This window comes from Dermacentor andersoni, chromosome 6 (genome assembly GCF_023375885.2).
Source record: "Dermacentor andersoni chromosome 6, qqDerAnde1_hic_scaffold, whole genome shotgun sequence".
NCBI classification, from domain to species: Eukaryota; Metazoa; Arthropoda; class Arachnida; order Ixodida; family Ixodidae; genus Dermacentor; species Dermacentor andersoni.
Window position 1 is genome coordinate 168,189,366 of NC_092819.1, and position 14,587 is coordinate 168,203,952.

General features: G+C 49.0%; 1 long non-coding RNA gene across 1 annotated transcript; it reads right to left on the reverse strand.

The window, feature by feature from the left end:
* Positions 1–1,112: 1,112 nt before the first annotated feature.
* On the reverse strand, positions 1,113–2,359 carry LOC129382586 (uncharacterized). The gene is made up of 2 exons (XR_008610636.1): positions 1,486–2,359; positions 1,113–1,349 (listed from the first exon to the last, which is right to left on the reverse strand). It is a non-coding gene; the product is annotated as an uncharacterized lncRNA (long non-coding RNA).
* Positions 2,360–14,587: the final 12,228 nt, after the last annotated feature.

The following is a 14,587-nucleotide window of genomic DNA, read 5'->3' on the forward strand; positions in this document are numbered from 1 at the left end:
CTGCGCTTTCAGGTTAACGATATACAGTTTATTAGAGGCGTTTAACTCGTGCTGACAATTAATATACACGATATGCGCGTAATTCAAAAATGAAACATAATTAAACGCCTCTAATTCTCTGTACTCGTTAGTGTAAATACACAACACGCAACAAAAGAAACACTTGAACGCAATGTATTCTCTTTTCAGGTGTTTATTTTGCAATCATAAAATACATTCATTTTTTCGTGCAGCAGTGTTGACAATGTGCATGTAGTCTTTTTTCACTGGAATTGTACGATACAGCTAAAGGACAGCGCTGGTCTGCTGTGAGAGTTTCCCATACTGCCCGGGAGGCTCTCTTTCAGCCGTTCCCATGTTCTCGGCTCTGAACGGTATAGCATCCGGCATTTCTGTGTCACCGTCGAGAGTGAAGCTCGGATAGTTACATTGCTCATAAAAACTGAAACAAACGAACAAACAAATAATATAGTAATTAATAACTCTGTGAACCATGCAGATGATTTATAGTGGACTTTTTTCACAGTCGTGTGCAAGTAATCCCGATCCTGACACAGCCACAGACAAAATAATTATTTTGTCGTTGCACATGCATGTAATGAACGTATACTGTGCACTTTCAGTGAAAATTAGTGCGTTCAACATCTGCGACGTGATTCACGCTTTAGAGCCGCCCAAGGAAACATGAGGACAGGAAGGATAGATTTACTGACTTGGCTCAGAATATCATTGCAGAAAAAAAAAAACATCCAGGCAGCGCGATAAATGAATATAACACGCAGACTGCCACGCGACAAATGTATAGGTATACATAACGTCGAGACTGCGGTGGAAGTATTACACGTAACCTACGAAAAGCGACAACAGAAAAATTGAAGAACAACTCGCATATCAGCTGTCCGCAGTGTTTCACGTATGTGTCTTTTTGTCTGATGTTCCTATATCTACTCCATTCCACAAATGGAAAAGTGCCACACACAATCCATTCTTACCTGCAATGCACCAGACGTATCGTACAGTACTGGATATTTACAGTTGTCTTTTTTTTTATCTGTGGCAACAAAAGTGACTTCGAATTATGAATTTTCCACAATGACAACCAGACAAGCGTCTTACCTGATTACTTCCCATATGATGATAACAGATCTGGGCGTAGCAGGTCATTCCCACTCTATGCTCGAATTTAAGCAGTGTCGTTCCAGTGTTTCCTAAAGAAAAATAAAAAAAAAGATGTCACGCTTACAAGATGAAAAAATATTAGAAATATATACATGAAAGTACGGCTCACATTTCCCTGTCCCAACTCTCTAACGCTTGATCTGTTCTCATCAAAAGCTCTTCTTTTCTTCCTGCCAGAAAAAATAAACACAAAAAACAAGGAGTTCATCACACGTTGCAAAACCATTTACGCAATACAAGGAGAGTTTTGTTCACTTGACAGAGACGGTCATGTACTACACAACGTGAAATTAAAATGCCACTTACGAGTACGCATATGTTGAACGCATATCTTGAATTGAAAGGGCTTGCGCTGTTCTTCTCCATGCCACTTTGTGTAGTTTGCATTGATATGCGCATTCCATGATAACAGAAATGCACCAACTAGTCTACTAAAAGACGTGAAACGAGCTGGCATCCTGAGCTAGCATTTGGCGGGAACTCGCGCCCCTGCCGGCCCGCCTGCGCCCCTGCGAGCATGTGGTGTTGCGCCTGACGAAGAAAAATAGATATCAAAGAAAGCCCCGCTTCGGTTTCTCGCCCCATCCTCGCTGGTGGGAGCTGGTGCTGACGGAGAGGATCGCCCCGTCCCTGCTTTCCAAGAACCTCTTCATTCCTTTCGGGAGAGGGAGATGCGATGGCGCAAGACTACCGCAGTTCCCCACACTTTTCCTTTTTTTCTACCTTTTTTTTTTTCAGGCGCCGCCTATGAGCGCGCCGCTGTTTCTTTTTGGTGTGTGCATGTGTTGTGCACGCGCGTGTGTGTAATGAAAATCTGCGTTCTATATTTTGCAGGGATTGGTAGCTCTATACGAATATGTATATAGCATATGTATACAATAATTTTGACCACTTCAATGCGTCGAACAGTACCTTGGGGGCTATGTATGTTACAATGTAGGTGCTGTTTTCTTTTTTGCGAATTTTGTCTAAATATTGCAGAATCTTGTTTTGTTTCCTTTTGTACTTGCTCATTATTGTATAACTGCTAGCACAGTGTGCAATTACCTTTGTTTTAAAAGTCTCACTGTAAAGGCGCTGCCAAGCTAAAGGGGGCTGCGGCTTTGTCAATCTGTATCTGACAGCTTTTTCTGCGCCTCCGCTCTCTGTACCTCTACAAGGCAGAAGTAAATAATTTGAATTTTAAGACATATTCATCGTCAAAGCATCACGTCTATATGTGCACGAAGTTCGATATATGTGCGCGCGCATGCATGCACAGTCAATGCGCCTTCCAGGGAGCTTTGCACGAAAATGGTAGATATGCATCACAGGAGACGGCGCTTGAAAAAACACTCGTGATATACGATGAATTTATTAATTCTTAACTGCTTGATTGTTGAATGTCATTAGTTCATTGAGCAAAAGTTGGAAGAATTTGATTTAACTCTAGTTCTTCCCAATCAAATACACGTCGACAGCAGAAATGCTCCATTTGTGTGATTGACATTGATTGGCATGCAGCAGCGCTGGATTAAGGGGGGGGGGGGTCTAAGTGGGCTGCAGCCCAGGGCCTCAGCTCGGACAGTAGGAGAATGGGGCCCATTTATTCTAACCTGCATAGCATATGGAACCATGAGCAGCGGAACTTCGAGCGACACGTATGAAGCGAGAAAACCAGAATGAGCAGACAGGGACCCCCGCCTAATTTAACAGCATGCGTTTAGCCTGATCATTTGGGGAGAGCTTGTTGAGCTGCAAAAACAGGAATCCCCCGCCACCCCAGCGGGGCCCTCTTTCTTACGAAGCGAGGTGCGTTTGCTTGGAAGAGTTTTCATGGTTTCCTGTCAGTCCGTCTGTCCAGTGCTGTCTGGAGAGGAGGGGCGAGGGGAAACACCTAAAACATGTAATGTGGGATGAGGACCTAAATCTCCCTTCCCCCTCGTCACTCCCACGCCACCCTCCACCTCTCAAATAGTTTCGCTGCTGTCCTTCTCATAGAAAGGATGTGCTGCAGTACCCAACAGTGCCTCCCATTCCACTTTTCTTGACCATGATGGTAATTTGGGCGGGGGAGGATGAGTCCGATAGCAGATGGTGATGAGTCTGATGGCAGAGTTTAGGCAGGACAGGAAAGAAGACGTCACACATGCTTTTGCCCGCGTACTGTGGGGCATGGAATGTCCACTGTTCGGGCTAGGGTTGTGGAAGAGTGAAGGGGGAAGTTGGAGAGCTGGACACAAAGGCCTGTCTCCAGGGCCCATTCCTGCCTAGTGGCTGCGCACCCTCGCGCGCGCTCGACGGGAAAAGTAGGTCAGACTGGTCGCCGAACTTTCCAGAAAGAAGTAGAGAAAGATGACTCAGAGGCGACGGAGGGTGCGTAACTTCGCCCGCGCTAGGAGTCGGCCTCTCCCCTTCATTCTCGCGCTCAGCGTCGACGGGGCGAAAGAAAAATGGAGAACCTCCCAGAATAGACGCTTGCTCCTAGCCAATAGGAAGACGAGACCGGAACGGGAGAAGGAGGGAATTTGTACAAGGAACTGTATGCGTATGTGAACGCCTGCTTTGGCGCTAGTAACAGACCGACGCGGCGCCCGTCTATAGACCGTTTCATCGGGCGAGGAGGACAGGGCGCGCCGAGAGCCTTTCCTCCTCTCTGGCTTGGGCGATCCGGCGCGGCGCTGCTTGAAAGTATTGCTGTCGCGTGCTGCGGAACGATTTCGAGATGTTTTAGATCTTACTTTGTGAAATTTACGCCATGTTAGTTCATATAACGTCGTCAGGGAAGCCTTTCGGTGCTTCGTAACTACAGTATAGGCAGAAATATGTCTTGGGGGCCCAAGAATGTGACCCGCATAAGCATAAGGTGTTCGCGCATTATCAGTCGCGGTGCGTGCATGTGTTGTTTACTATATTGCTTATATCGATGTTAATTCAACGAAGACAACCGGCGTCTCTGTATTACCAGCATTAAATAGTAAATCAGCTCACTTTCTGATCGATTGGCGTAAGGAGTAAAACATAATAGCGCATGCTCGTGCGCGGCCAACCTAAGGCAACCACGAAACATCTGAGCGGCAGGCGCTATCAAATATTTGTGATACACTGGCACCGTTCTCACCCATTTTAAGTCTAGCATGCTTGAAATTACCATATGTCTACGCTAGTCTACGCTAGCGCTGCTCAACACAGTGATCATTGCGGTTGCGGAGCCAGCACGATACATATATAAGCTGTGTGCTTCGGCATTGCCTTTTTGGCCTGTATACAGCCATAATATATGAGAGAGCTCGCATAAAAAGAATGCGATGGCCATTTTTGAGCGCAAAATTTTCGTAATACGTGTCAGTGCGTCGTAGAGAACTGAATGAACACAACGGGGAAAAAAATTCGGTTATCATCCTCTTTCTCTAAAAAGCAAGAGAAAACGGGCTAACGCTGCACAACGTTTATAAATATATAACCGCTGATACCGTATGCTTGGACCATGCGCTATATAGAACAAAGATATCTGTAATCCAGCACCTATTACTGCTTAAGATCGACGCTCGCGCAGTTCGTAAACGGTCGCTTTGCTGGACAAGCTTAATTCAGACTGTAAGGTATGCTGCTATTACTAGCCAAAACTATTTTATTCATGGGTGTAAACCTCATCCATCCAACCAAGTAGTCACACAATGTAACCTGCAGCGAACAGTTTGAACGCTTGTCAAAGTATAACAGCACAGCTCCTATCGTAGCAGAACGGTACCCACGCTGTTACGATCATCGCGTATGTTTCATGGCTCCTAAACCACAGCTTAGAAATAAAGGATAATACTGCAATAAGGTCACATTAGTGATTGGAACATTCAGAAATACACAACTGATCTCCGAGGCTGATTGTAGGCTCAAATATGCGCGCACACCATCGCGCTGCGTGTTCCGTTCACCTCAACGCCAGCAGAAATTCCGGCCATGACGCCTTAAACCACTTCAGCACGTCTCACAGAACCGTTTACCACGTAGAAGACGGACGTCATGCTCAACAGACCGCACGACCGCGAAAACAAACGCCAGAACCTACCGTTGAGCGTATACCTGCCATGCAAAAGACCGCTTTCACCCAAGCCAGTATGGCGCTGCTCATAGGCGGCGCCACTGCGTTCACAATATGGCGGCGCCTACGAAAAAACGGTCTATAAAAGGAAGTTGATCGCGGGCTGCGATTCAGCCCCGAGCCGCCGGTTAAGCTTGCATAAGCCCGCCCGCTGAGGAGCTCCCGGGGGACACACCACTCTCGGCCAGCCAAGGACCATCCAGGCAGCGTGTGCCAGTCATCGGGACTGCCACTGTTGGACACCTGCGGTCGCGTCGGACTGACGAAGTGCCCGGTGTAGGGGTTGGAGGACGGACTTCGGGATGAAAACAAAACTTGGGAGATTTATTTTACATTATATACAGAGAGGTGAGAGTCAAGTAACAGTCGTACAGTCATTACGGGCTGGCAGCAACTCGGACGCTGCGGCCCGCGGCAAGAAGTTCGAGAGAGGTGAATCAGGGAATCAGGGAATGCTCTGGTCTCTCTGGAATGCTTCTTTTAAACCCTTCGAAGACTGGAAGTCGCGTCATGTTCGGCCAATGGTAGGCACACGTGCGGTGATGTCACACCCGGCGGCTCCCCGCGGTCTTGCCTTGCTGTGGTGCAATGCTCTCTTCAAAGGCGGCCGGTGAGGCGCTGCCAGGCCTTCCCGGTACATCACAGCGGTCTTATTGTCACGGTGCATTACAGCCGTCTTGTTGTCACGGTGCATTACAGCCGTCTTGCTTCGGGACCCAATTTACTTGCAACAATGCCGGGCTATCCCTTCGCTTTTCTGGAAGAGTCAAGCAGTGAATAGCTACCGCGGGGCACACGAAGTGGGGGCCGCCAACTTGTTTGCACCTGTCGTGCCTCAGGAATGTCATCCATGCTTCTGCATTCCTTACTTAGCAGTGGCGCGATTCGATGTGGTCTGGGGAACTCGAAGTAGGCTCAGGAAACAGCCCCATATCTAACAGCTCGTCCTCGCCCCGGATGTTCTGAATGGCCGGTGAACTCAATTCGCTGGCCATGAGGAACGCTGAAAGAACTTGCAGGGTATTGGTGTCGAGCCTCGTTTGACGAACTTCGGGATCCTGGGCCCTGGAGAACATACGTCAAACAAACAAAACAACACAGCGCTGCACCACGTGCAAGCGCAGGCTCTTCACCCCTGACTCGCCAGGCTATTACTGAGTCAAAATCAACCCTGATCTTTTATTTCCCCAATTTTGACAAAGCAGTTCCAACCACCCTTCCAAACAGCTATCCATTTCTCCTCGAATGCCGACAAGACCAGAGTACTATTGTTGTTGCAAAACAAAGGGTCGCTGACGTTGCAGACAACAAATGAAAACAGCCGAACATACCTTAAGTGGCTTAACTATACGAACAGCATGTTTCCAACCTTAACGCAGTGGCGTACCTATCTCACGTACCGGTGCTACTGAACAATCTGGTCAACTTCACAAGTACGTAATCACAAGCGCGCCAGCCTTGTGGTCACTAATCCGAACGCGTACTTGCGTCGTAGACAAACTTTTCATTTCGCTTACTCACGTTTCTTCCTTTAGTCCCTACAGGACACGTAACTTACGCGAGCCATTAAACTTGCGGGACTTACACACTCCGCAGAACTCTTAAAATGATGCGTCTTCTACTAACTCTTTCCACGCACGCTCACTAAAGAAGTCAGAATACGGTTGCCCTCAACACACACCAGCAACCCAGTCATAAATCTGTTTCCTTCCGTCCACACAGGACACGCGCTAATGGAACTAAGAACGCTTCTCAGTGCAAATCATGCACTCACTGAAAACCTACGCGCTTAACCTTAGAAAATTCAAAAACACTCAAAAAGAAAGAAGGTTAAATAACACACACACGCGTTACGATAGGCCTCTCAACGATAACCTTGACCTACAGGTTACTCACACACACACAAAAAGAAAGCCTATGTACTTATTAATGAACATCTCGCGAGACTACAGGTTTACATAAAACGCATCTTTCAAATCTCGGAGCTTCTCAAACGAAAACACAAAGCTCAAACCTTACACATTGAAAGAAATCCTAGTCTCACTTCGCGAAAACTTTCCGATGCTCAAAAATAAAACAAAACAGAATGTGTTACTTCTATGGAAGCTCTCTTTGACTCCCGTTCCAAATGCTTACGTCTGACTCATACTTTGAGTCGTACTCGAGGCGGTCGCGGTGTGAAAGCTACTCGGGCTACGGAGGAACAACAAAAGGGCTGACTCACTATCAGCTCCCCCAAGACGTTACGGTCTCCTGCCAATTTGCGCCCTGGCGCCCCGCTTTCTTCACAAACTTGATTGACCGCGTCGCTACTCCCCACCTGGTCTCGTCCTGCCACCTTGCGCTTCTTCGTACTGCACGCTGAGCTTTGAAAAGAACTACGGAACGACGAGGAGATTAACTGCCCCGTGCCCTTTGTCCGCGTCCGTGCAGAACATGTTTCGCGGTCCCCCTTTGACCGGTGGCTCGAACGTTTTGGATGCGTCACCATCGTCCGTGACGACCGCACCTTTTCCCTCGCGCCCTGCCCATTTGGGTTTCTCGCCATCTTTGGCGGCGCTACATTAGTTACCGACTTTCGGTCTTTACCGCGCTTCTTTTTACGGCGCTTTCTCTTTGCACTCGCTTTCATGTCGCCTTTGTGCCTCGTGCTGGCCGGTACACATTTCGTCGGCCCGGATCGGTCTTTTACCCGCACAGTCTGAGTGATTTACACTTAAATCTACTCTCACTTTGCCTCGACTGGCGGACAGCCCAACCGATTCTGGAACAATGTAGCAGGCTTTACTCGAGTTAGACAACTCGCACTCTTGCGAACTGCCCTCTACTACATTGCCCAGCTCACGCTGTGCATCGACACACAGTCCGTCGGTATCGATCGCTGTCTCACGCGCACAGTCCGAATGATTAATAACTGAACCATCCCTATCTAGGCTATCTAGACTGGCGGAGAGCCGTACCGATCCCTGAACAATGCAGTTGTTCTCTCGTGAACTACGGAGCTCGCCATCCCGAGAACTACTCTCAACTGCATCGTCCAGTTCGCACTTCACTTCTGCACGCAAATCTGGCTCTACATGGGTGCTCGCGTCTGTCGGGTCAGCAGTACCCTTTTCTTCGCTAGCAACCTCGCTAACATTACCAGCGACGCACACGCGCGGTAACTGTGCCAATTTGTTCGCAGCTGGCCTAGCTGTCTCTACAGTCATCTGTTGGCACAGCACCTCGTCGCTCTCCTTGCGGCCTTTAACGGCCTCTGTTGCCACTAAGGCATCGTTAGCAGCTAGCCTTTTCCCTTCACTTATGAATCTGCAGCCAATCTCACAGGCACTACTCTTCTCGTCGGCTTTTGGCGAAAATCCGCTCGATGCTGCCTCATTCTTTCGCTCTGTACTACCTACAGAATTCTCAGACAGCCGTTGTCTCTGTGCCATTAGCTGATCACAATACTGTATCTCTTTGATCAGTGCTGCCTTCTCTCTCTCATACTTTTGCATACGTTCGTGATACGCACGTTCACGTTCATTCTCACGTTCTTGACGCTCACACCTAAGAGTAAGTTCTTGAAGCTCACGCTTCCGTTCATTCTCGCGTTCTTGGAGACCTTTAGCTCAGCGGGTTCGCGTTTCGCTCCGCTCGCGGTCTCCACCGTTGCGCCAGCGGAGCGGCTCGTGAAAAAAGAATTTTAGCCCGGCGCATCACTCACCCGCTCGAGCGGGGTAAAGAGCGGGGTAAAACCCCTGAAACTTCGTAAAGTAGTGCCACTCTCCTCCTCCGCCTTCACTACTCCTCGTTTCTCCTCTCTTTAGCGCTCCCTCCTCAACCGTGGCGCCACCTACATTGCTCGAGCGCAGCAGACGACCTTTCGCAGAGTGAATGCACGCATAGCAAGGCAGTGCTCTTTAGGCGTTCACGTTGGCTTTCCAGCTCCGCGTAACTTCGTGTACAGCATAGAATTTCTAGTCGGATGCTTATACAAATTCGGTAACGATAGCTTTTGTTTCATTTTTTGATAACTATTTCTTAAAAAAAGTATCTGAAGGAGTGTTAGCGCTGTGCGCTGACGACTGCGAATGTATCGCGTGCCCTACAATTAGGTACGCAACATTTGTCAAGGGCGTGTCGCAAGATCTTGTTGCGAATGGTTGTAAATAACACGTTTACCATCGAATGACAACCTCTTGGCTTCCAGCAAGCTCTCAGCCTAAAGAATCAGCGCCGCCCTTACCATGTGAATTCGCGGCGCGTATCAGCTATGACGTACAAAGGCTGACGGAGATCGCTGCTCTGGAGGTTCGAAAGTGTATTACAAGCTGCAGTGCCGCCAACGTGCGTGCTTGCCAATCTAAGAGCGCGCAAAGCCCCAGAGGTGGGCGCTGGTGCTATTATGCTTCTCGTGTATCAACGCCGACAGAAATACCGCGGCCGATCATCGAGTCGGGACTGTGCGTACACAAGAAAATAAAATGAGTTTTTAGCATTCGTGCGCGAAGCGGGAGCGCGATAACAATGCTTGACTCAATCTCAAACAAGACCACTATGGCCTTCAGTAATTTTTTCAGGTTAATGACTTATCACGAATAACAGTTCATCGTGCGTTGGTTCGTCCGTTTACTAAGTGACTTACTTGTCGCGAACCGAGTTGCACTGAGGTGCATGCATTGAGGACGTTTGCACTCCCTTCGAAGTAACATTTGCGAGACATGAATTTATTAGTGAAGTCATGATCGCGCAAAGAATCCCCCCGCCATGACGCGGCCGAAATTGCGGCAAGTGAAATGTTTTATCCATAGGTTAAAATGATATGAAACGGCATTCGAGTTGCAAGTTAACAGTTTATTTTCACATAGATGCATGACAGATTTGCCTTTGCAGTCACAAGTGCGTGTGCACCATTTATTGTCTCATAGCGTAAATAAACGCACCAGCAAGAGTCCTACAGCAAGCGCGTCTCAATTAGGCATAGTGACTGTAGAAACTATAATAGTGGCATAGACGAGCAAGCGAACGACTATATGAGCGCGCGAACTAAACGAGCGAGCAAACGACTAAACGAGCGTGCGAACGAACGAGCAAACGACTAAGCACGAACGACGACTAAACCAGCCAGGGAACGGGCGGGCTCACGTTAAACCAGCCAGGGAACGGGAAACCGCACGTTTTCGTTTCGAGTGCTCCACCGCCGCATCTTAAGCTTCGCACACTTTAAAGCGCACGCGAATTAGCACATACGTCTCAATTACCTATGATGCGGTCGCTCGACGACGAACGCACCGCGTAACACGGTTTCGGGAGAGCACGCACGCTTTTCATCGGTGCCTCTGTATCGCAAATCCACCGGGCGACCGCCAACGAGGAACACGAACAAATGTGGCAAACAAAGCTAGCCTATCTAAAGAAGGCTAGTAATTAAGTAACCACTAAAGGCAGAGAGTTGCTCTCCTGAGGCGCTTTCATGATCGAGACTGAAATTTTATCAAAAGGACTGCGCTGAATCTTAAAAATTTCGTAATCACGTTATCGCACGCAACCTCGCGTGCCCGCGAACTCCAGCCGGTTGGCGTTCAAAATGATTAAGCGCACCAAATATGACCAACACGACCACGTAGTGCGCATATAAGCAAAGCAGACGTTGCGTAAAAATCACGTTAAAGCGTGCGTACAAATGACAACATGCACAGTGAACTGTGCAATATCTACTACGTTATTGCCCGCAGCACAATACGCAAGCCTGGCACATACAATACTCTGAGAGAGCCACAACTTACATCACATAGTCGCGCGGAGGAAGTTGGTCGGAAGTTCTCCCTCCCGATTCGGTGAAGCCATGTCTTTCTTCTTAACCCGTTGCGCTTACCGGACGGTATCGCGAACATATTCTTGCCTTTGCTAAAACTATATTGGCATCCAAACGCGCAGCAGGTCATGGTAACAGAAAATGACGTGAAGCGACGTCGCACTTGCCACAAAACATCCTTCAAGGTGTTCACAAGATCAAAACAACACAGAATAGGAACGGAAGGAATGCCGCCAACAAGCGCCGCTTCTCGAGCAAAGATGGCACTGAAGCGCGACTGTAAACAAACGAAGCCGGCGCAAGGGGCCACGTGATGCCATTAGGCCAATAGCGACGCGGCGTCGGTTTCGGCCAGAGCGCTGGAGGAGGAAGCGGCATTCTTCAAAGCGTGGCACTACTTTACGAAGTTTAAGGGGCTTTAGAGCGGGGCGCTCTGCTGCCCCACCTAGTGGTCCGAATAGGAGTTACTGAGAAATGAATTTGAATTACGCTTGCTTTTATTATGCAAGAAATGTTGAATAAAGATATATTACATGTTGTCAGTACATTATTTGTTAATAATGTACTGGGTACTAATGTACGGGTCAGCGCCGCAGTCGCCGTCGTCGATGCAGAACTGCCGGCGTTCATGTTCGCGGCTGCCATCTTGCATTTCCCATACACGCCCGCGCGCGCTTACGCACGCTCGCGCGCTGGGTATACCCTCCGCTGGGGAGTGCTTTCAAGCGGGCGTAAACGCTGCTCCGTAAAACCGCTGGCCGCCTCAGCGTGGTGCGCATGCGCAGTCGCGTCTCCGCTCGCCCGCTCCGCTCCGCTGGCCGTAAACCCGCTGGGCTAAAACTCTCTCTTGACGCTTACGCTCACTGTTACGTTCACGACGCTCACGCACACGTTCACGACGCTCACGCTCCCGTGGTTCCTGTATCACCTCCCAAGCAAGCTCAATGCTTTTGCCATCATTGCCACTATCGTTAATCGCCTTTATGATAGCTGGCGTTTTCATCCGTTCGTCCGCCTCAACTCCCAAATCGTCGCACACCAACAACAAGTCTAACCTCGTCAACCTTCTAAGATCCATGGCAGCTGCCCCGACAGGTGGTTAGAACTGTTTTCCCTAATTAATTTGTGCAAATACACAATGCATCAAACTCCCGATTCCCAGAACTATCAAAATGAACACACAACATTTGAGTCTGGCGAATCAAAAGGAAAAAAACCACGCGCTCACTTACGGTTGCAGCACTCTGCCATCCGGTCCATTTGTCCGCTGTTCCCGGTTCCTCCGGACTCCCTGGGTCGAAGGCTCGCTCTTCTTCGCTACTCCCAGTTTCTTCGGACCTCTTTCGACGAAGGCTCTCTCTTCTTCGCTCTTCCCGGTTCCTTAGGATCTCTCTCGACGAAGGTTGATCCGTAGCGCTGCCACCAGCTGTTGCATTCGGAGGCGATCTCACCGCTGCCAACCAGATGTCGGGGTTGAGGGACGGACTTCGGGATGAAAACAAAACCTGGGAGATTTATTTTACATTATGTACAGAGAGGTGAGAGTCACGTCACAGTCGTACAGTCATTACGGGCCGGCAGCAACTCGGACGCTGCGGCCCGTGGCAAGAAGTTCGAGAGAGGTGAATCAGGGAATGCTCTGGTCTCTCTGGAATGCTTCTTTTAAACCCTTCGAAGACTGGAAGTCGCGTCATGTTCGGCCAATGGGAGGGCCCGCTCCGATGACGCCACCTTCGGCCAATGTTAGGCACCCGTGCGGTGATGTCACACCCGGCGGCTCTCCGCGGTCTCGCCTTGCTGTGGTGCAATGCTCTCTTCAAAGGCGGCCGGTGAGGCGCTGCCAGGCCTTCCCGGTACATCACAGCCGTCTTGTTGTCACGGTGCATTACAGCCGTCTTGCTTCGGGACCCAATTTACTTGCAACAATGCCGGGCTATCCCTTCGCTTTTCTGGAAGAGTCAAGCAATGAATAGCTACCGCGGGGCACACGAAGTGGGGGCCGCCAACTTGTTTGCACCTGTCGTGCCTCAGGAATGTCATCCATGCTTCTGCATTCCTTACTTAGCAGTGGCGCGATTCGATGTGGTCTGGGGAACTCGAAGTAGGCTCAGGAAACAGCCCCATATCTAACACCGGTGAGCAATTAGCATCCATTCATGCGAAAATGCTCGGTTGGAAGCATCAAAGTGGTGCGTCTAAACGAAAGGCGAAGTTAGAAAGAGAAGAGCGTGATAAGAAGCTACCAAAGATGACAAAGTACCTACTGGATGCAACTTCCGCGGAGCAGTATGATCGCTCCACCCAGAGCCCATGTCAAACTCCCAATAGTACCGACTGTGCTACTGTGGAGGACCTGCCAACTCCATCACCATGGTTTCCTGGCAAGAAGCAAAAAGGTTTGACTCATCTTGGTTGTCTGAATCCTGTGGAAACTGTGCCAACCTCGGTCGTACATATTTCTGAGCAATCGACGCTAACCGAGCCCTGTCTTGTTCCTGAGTCAGCAACGTCTATGCTACTCGGCCGGGCCCCTGCCACAGAGCTCCACGTGTCCAGTCCGGCACGCCCGATTTCTACTTTTGCTGATCAACAGGTGCCAAACCTCCCCGATGAGCCTCCTTCTACTGACGAGCGCGAGGAAACAACACTCCAAGAACCGACTCACTTGTTTCCTGTTAGTTTGGCTTCAAATAATCATGTTCCCACCCACAAATTGTGCCTCGAGAGGACGAATGAGACGGCTTCTCGTTGCGGCAACAGAGAAGTACAGACGCCCCCGCAGCAAGAGGTACGTTGCGAGATTCTCCGAAGTGACCCTGCTAAGTGGCCGGACGTTATTACTGACAGCTTTCGGAGTGTATGCCTGAGAAAGGGCCATTGTATTTTCAAAATTGGGCAGAAAAGTTTCCGTCTTTCGAAAGGCAATACAAAACTCAGAAACGCTATATGTCACCTCATCCTTTCGTGCGAAAGGCTGTAAATGGGGAGGCGTACGAGCGACTGTTTTATGTACTCGGAGTCCAAAGGTTCCGTTTACTGTTTTATGTGCAAACTATTTTCGATTTCAAGCAACCCCAGTGATTTCGCCACGCACGGCTTTTCTGATTGGAAAAGAGCAGAAGGAAAGGTTTGCGCACATGAAAATAGCGTCAAGCACCGGAACTACGTGGCAGCATAGCTCGCCCGCTCTAACTCGAGCAGCACAATTGACAAGGAGCTGGTTAAGCATCTTGTAACTGAGACCGCTTACGGGACAGAGGTGTTGAAGCGCGTACCCAGATAGCAAGACACATCCATTAGATATGCATAATATGGTACACCTTGGAGATTCAGCATGTCCATTAGATATCCAGATTTATCCAGAAAACGTTGCTTGGATGTACTATGAATCATCACAAATGTATCCGGAACATGTTAGTAGTACGTTGTGGGGATGTCAGCGCTGGATATATGCAACGTCTAATGGATATCCATATCAACCACACTTACTTCCATTGGACATCCATTGCACTATTTTTGGCTGTTTCTTTCAT